Here is a 6,369-nt window from a genome sequence, read left to right on the forward strand (position 1 = left end):
ATAAATCTAGTCAAACTTAAAAGTATTTGACCGGCATAGACCCGAGGTGACACTTATTTTACGATAATGTTTGGTTGAGGGCGTTCGTCCGTCTGGACGAACCGACCCGCCCACACTGCCCACCCGTGCGGATTCACTGCCTCCACAGTGTCTCTCGCTCGGACTCGTGCCTCCCGCCGCGGCCGCGCTCCATCTGCCTACTAAGACCACTGTCGAAATCTGTGCTGCTGATGAGCTCTGCACCGGTGTCGAGCTCTAAGTCAATGAGACTCCATTTGCCCAATCAGCAAGTAGATAAGCACATGTTGCAACCATATGTTTCATACGCTTCAAATATATATATTTCATATGTTTCATCTGGGTGTTGCATGTGTTTCATCTGAACGTTGCAAAAATATATCTGGTGTTGCATATGTTGTAATGACTATACACGTATATGTTGTAAGTGTGTGTTTCAAATATTTCAGCTGTTTTAGACGTATGTTATAAGTGTTTTTTTATGTTGCATATGTTGCAGTGGCTATGCACGTATGTTGCAAATGTATGTTCCAAATGATTCACCTATTTGAGACGTATATTACAGCAAGTGCTTAATGTTGCAGTTGTTTTCATTAGTACGCGTGGGAAACGACGCAAGCGAAGGCAGTCCCCGCGGGCGTAGGAGGTCCCCGCGAGCACGTGGGAAGCGAAGTGGGTGCGAGCGGTTCCCATGTGCATGCGTAGCAGCAGGTGCGGGCGGACTGGCAGGCGCAGGCGTCCGAATGTCCGGGCGCTATCCACGCCCCTTATTTTAGGACAGAGAGAGTAATTCAACTAATTATTCTTATCATCATCAAACTGGTTAGATTAATCCAAATATTTTTATGTAACAAATAGTAATTTAAAGACAAGATCTACGATGTCCATCCTTAGTAATGTACTGTAATGGTCAAGGTTTTTCTAGATATTTCTTAGAAAAAGCAAGTAATCAAAAGAGATCATACCAAAGATTAGTTTAATGATGATCTAGAATGCACAAATTATTCTGTCCGTTTCCACTATGGTAAGAAAACTTTTGTGGATCAAGATTGTAAACAAAGATGAGGAAAGAAACTAACACTTTTCTGGACGATAACCCGACGAGCTACGACCTGAAGGTCGCTGGACGAAGATGAGGAACAGATACCGGTGACCTTGGCTCAGGTGTAAATTGAGTAGGGAAAAAAAGGTAACTTGAGTCCTGAATTTTTAGGAATAAAAATGATGTTGACCTCTCGGGAAGAAGTTACACAACCACAACATATGAGTGAAACCCTGGCACCCTGCGCACTGTCATGGGCAACAAGAGACAGGGCTCTATCTTTATCTATTACTAGGTAGCGTGTCCGTACGTTGCTACGGGATAGCTAACAATTTATACTAAAAACACACGGATCGCACGATAAGATAACAATACTGTAAAAATTAAATATCAACATTAAAGTTACAGTTAATCCAAAAAACAAAGTTTGTGAAATCCTCTTGAAAAGCAGTGCAACGAAATGTACACAATCCTCATGATAACCTTTGAAAGGGATCGAAGTTAGCAGGCATAATGCATGTACACACATGTAATTAGATCGAAGTTAGGTAGGGTTTGGGTGCTCAGTTTCGCACAGCAGGAAGGGAAGATAAGGGATTGGTACACCTGGTGGTGCTCCTTGTAGGACGGGAGGGAGGTGGAAGTGCGGCAGGAGTGGAGGTAAAGACACGAGCCGGATCGAGGGGGGACGCGCGGGCGCCCTCCCGGCTTCTGCTGCCGTGGGTCTTCATCGCCGATGAAGGGCCCGATGAAGATCCGGCGACACTGATGCGGGCGAGCCGGATCAGGGACATAGATACGGACACCGACGTGGATGCTGGTGGTCCTCGGTGGCGGCGGTCCGGCTCCCTGGTCACGTGGAGGTCGCAGGTGTTGGTGAGGGCGGTCGGCGGAGAGGTGCTGCGGGGAGGATCGGAGGAGAGCGGGGAGGAGATAGCACGGGTGGGCGCGGGCGCTGGCGGCTGCAAAAGACATGAAATGTGGCATTGCTGTGATTCTATTTAGCCAATTATTATCAAACACTAATACAGCTTCTTGAAGAAAAATTAAACAAAGTTATGACATGCATAATTGGAAAGAATGTATCAACGAAGCAACATAAGAAGCTTGCCACTCATGTAACAGAAGGTTGCTTATTTCTAACCATCAATAAATGAAAGGATAACCTACTTGTCATTATTTATCACAACATCGAACATAATTTAACATTTATTTATGTCTGCATTACTTGTCGTAGAGCTTACTATAGCAGCAAACGATCACAAATTTACAATATTATTGTTCCAGATACTGCTAGGATTGCAACAAGAAATATGAAACACAGCATGAAGTTGATCAATGGCAGTGAAAAAAGATTAATTTTATGGAATTACATCCTTATATGAATGAATCATGTTGGGAGTTTCCAAGCACCAAGCAATGTAGAAGTAGAATACCTCCCTTGGACTATAGAAACCATGTCAGGTTTCAAAAAACAAAAAGCCATCAGAATCAGCACAAGAAACACACATTTATGAAAATGCACATAGATTCCATGTTACATCTAAGAGTCAGCCCTCTCTGTTCTACTCTTTGATCTTCATTACCTTCAGAAAACAACTAAGATTAAGAACCAGGGACGGCATAAGCGAAGCACTTTCACAAAGATGGAAGGGTCATAAGCTAATATGACTTACTGACCTCATAACTAACTAATACTAATTACTGTAATCAAGGAGTGAGTTATGTTTGGCTTGATAATTGTCTTGCCAGTAATCAACAGAAAATAATTACCTAATTGATTGCAATATCAAGAAACAAAAGCCAGTTAAATAAAAACATGTTGTTCAGGTGGCAAGGGCACCAAATATTATGGGCTTATGCGTTTGACAGTCCACTCCATCCAGGCACCTGTTAAGAAGATACACACGGTATTATGAAGAATGAAACGTATGCTCCACAGCTCAGAAGAGAATATTAATAAACTGCTAAAAAGGCAATCGACATGTAAAATCCCTCAAAAGAAATTTTCTTGCCATAGTAGGAAGTAGATTTTTAAGTTGCCTAATTCACCCCCCCCCCTCTTAGACGTCACAGTCCCTTACACGAGCAATGGAACGGCGATGGTGGGGCGGCCGTTGGGGTGCTCGATGACGACGGCTGTGACTGTGAGCGCCACACCATGGGGACGGTGCACCGGCACCAAGAGGTTGCCCGATCGCGGCAGGGGGTGGCGGGGCTTGGCGAGCGCAAGCAATTGCCTCTCTTCCCTTCCCCAACGAGCGACAACGGAGGCAGTGAGCGATCGCCTCTCTTCCCTTCCCTGGCAGGAGTTGGACGGGCGACAGCAGCGTTGGCGGTGTTTGAGGGCACCGACGACGAGGCTTGGCTTAAGGCCGCGGGAAGACGGTCCCAGCTGATGCTCTGGTTCAAGGTGTTGAAATTCTCCTGCTGTGGTTGTGCCAATGCTTCATTAGGGGCACAATGTTGTGAAGTCACAAGAAGGAATTGTTTGAAAAGGGCATTGAGAAATTTGTTTCAAGCATGGCATATAAGAACCGAAGAGTATCACTTTATATTCTGGAATCTCACATGGGATGTCAGTGCTCCGGTTCACTTTTTCAAGATAAATGTTTATATATGAGTAAATCATGGCTAGTTAGTAAAACACCTCTACAATTCAGTAAATTACATTGGTTCATATTCTTGTCGCTTTCAGCATAGAAAAAAAATAGTAATAAAGAATTAGGAAAATGCTGCTAATTAAGCTACACCGGGGCCAAATTAGAATAGAACACATAATTTCTGCAGTGGTGGCGCTGTATTTTAGGGTCATATAATTTATTTATGTTCCATGCATGTGTGCAAATAGTACATTATCTGTGCGCTCTAGCCTCTTTTTATTGTATAAAAAAAGAAGGTGCTGTAGACTTTTAAATAACATAGCCCTCAGGATCCTTGTTCATGATCTTCGTCAAGAAATCATTTGCATCGAAATTATTGTCACTGAACTGTGGTACTCAACCTGCACATGGCGAGAACAATGTAACTAAAGGCCAACCAGTCCAAAATTATGAAACAAATAAATGAACATCATGAAAAGAAAACGTGTCAACATCATGATATACACATATCCGAAAATCATGAGAATCGTCTGATAAGTTACTACTAAAAACATCACTAACAAAGTTATAATTGGCTGCATCTAAAGTTCAGGATGAGAATTCAAACATCATGTAGCTCCCTGATCTGTTGGCACGGAGGTCACCTATAGCCCAGAAAACTATAGTTCTTCACTACTGTATTGGTACGATGAATAATGTGCACTGGAAACAGTAAAGAACCAAGATGATCTATGGTTTCCAAACCTGCTTGATGATCTTCTGTGTGACATCGGCCAGACTTGAGCCCTTGGGGTTGGGGTAGCCACTGATGCCTGTAGCTCCGGGGATCTCGTCATGTCCAAAGTCCTACAGGAAGCATGTGGGCTCCAGCTCGGCAAAGAAGTTCCGGTCCACGTCCAGCCCACCGCCACTGCTTGATCCCAAAAACTAGGGTTCCTAAGCGGCACTAACCCCTAGCAGGAAATTTGGTGATCGGCGGCTCCAGGGAATGGCTAACCGATGATTTGCAGTGGCCACCGCCGACTAGGAGTTGGTGGGCGGGGCGTGGATGCCGGAATCGGAGTGATCGCCGGCAGTGCGGACCTAGGATCACCGGCGTCGTGGCCTAGGTTGAAGATGAGATCGGTTTCGCCTCTAGAATCTCCCGCAGGAGCTCTCCCCAAATCACGGACCTGACCTGCATGCTAGAGTCGTTTGTGGAATCAATCCACACGCTTCCTCTCAGTAGTACTCCTTTATCGACAGGAGTTGAAAGAGATCAGGTCAACAAAGTTAAAACATGGACTGTGAACATGACAGGCCCAGATGGCAACGGGTCGATTAGCTATAGGATATGAGACAACTATGCATACATCACGCAGGCGTGATCATCGATCAGACGATTATTTTTTGTGTGGACTAGTCTCTTAGAGATATAAGCTTGTTGCAAGATGCATGGTTCGAAAGAAACCTGGATTAAAAAAAACTCATGGAGTAATAATCGTGTGTCAGAATAGGCCTTGAGGCTTTGGACTGGATTATCATATTTGACTAAATCCGTCCCAAAATAAGTGTGTTTTCTAACTCCCAATAAATTGCATAATAAGTATTACTATATTTATTGTTAAATATATTTTTATAATAAATTTATTTAAAAATATAAATATTGTAAATATTTAAAATCTAATTTGACCGGCACAACCCAAAGTGACGGTTATTTTGGGATGGAGAGAGTAATTCAATTGATTATTGTTATCATCATCAAACGGATTAGATTAATTCAAATATTTTTATCAAACGGAGTAGTAATTAAAAGACAAGATCTACTATGCCCATTCTTAGATAATCTAACGGTCAAGGTTATTCTACATTTTTCTTAGAGAAAGCAAGGAATCAAAAGAGATCATATCAAAGATTAGTTTAATGATGATCCAGAATGCACAAATTATTCTGTCCGTGTCCACTATGGTAAGAAAACTTTTGTGGATCAAGATTGTAAATAAAGATGAGGGAACAAACTAACACTTTTCTGGACGGTAACCTGACGATCTACGACTTGAAGGTTGCTGGACGAAGACGACAGATACCGATGGCACTGGCTCAGGTGTAAATTGAGTAGGAAGAAAAAAAGATAACTTTTGAGCCCCGGAAATTTTGGAATAAAAATGATGTTGACCACAGGGGAAGAAGTTGCACAACCACAACATATGAGTGAAACCCTGCGCACTCTGTCACGGGCAACAAGAGACAGGGCTCAAATTTGAAGTTTGGAGGATAAAGTCCAAATTATTCCCCCTCAAGTTTGGCATATGTCCATATTATCCCCTAAACTTACATTTGGTCCAACACCTTACAGAGATTTTCCTTTTTTTGTTTAAATCGAACCAAATGTTAGTTTAGGAGTTATTTGGACATAGGCCAAACTTAGAGGGAGTAATATGGATTTTTTCCAAGTTTGGAAGCAAGTGTTTGTGTGGGAGCATCTCTCTCTTCCCTCGCATATCCAGGCATAGCTGTTTAGCTATTAGTTTCTGCAGTTGATAAGCCGGCTAAAGCCGATTGGTTGAGAGAAAAACACTGTTCCATGGCTGATAAGCCAGGCTAATAAGTTCAAGCGAACAGAGAACTCCATCGTAGAGTGGTGGAAAATGGCAACTAAAGCATTGCTGAAAGAGAAGAAGCGTGACTTTAATGGCGTAGTCATTTACTACATCCATCTTGAAATAT

The 6,369-nt window shown here is 42.8% G+C and overlaps 1 long non-coding RNA gene across 2 annotated transcripts; it reads right to left on the minus strand.

The window, feature by feature from the left end:
* Positions 1-1,516: 1,516 nt before the first annotated feature.
* On the minus strand, positions 1,517-4,853 carry LOC136498462 (uncharacterized). 2 transcript variants are annotated; one of them, XR_010769630.1, is made up of 4 exons: positions 4,408-4,853; positions 3,145-3,490; positions 2,834-2,950; positions 1,517-2,022 (listed from the first exon to the last, which is right to left on the minus strand). It is a non-coding gene; the product is annotated as an uncharacterized lncRNA (long non-coding RNA). The 2 variants fall into 2 exon arrangements; XR_010769629.1 differs by having other exon boundaries at positions 3,145-4,064.
* Positions 4,854-6,369: the final 1,516 nt, after the last annotated feature.

This window comes from Miscanthus floridulus, chromosome 12, assembly GCF_019320115.1.
Source record: "Miscanthus floridulus cultivar M001 chromosome 12, ASM1932011v1, whole genome shotgun sequence".
In the NCBI taxonomy this organism is placed as follows: Eukaryota; Viridiplantae; Streptophyta; class Magnoliopsida; order Poales; family Poaceae; genus Miscanthus; species Miscanthus floridulus.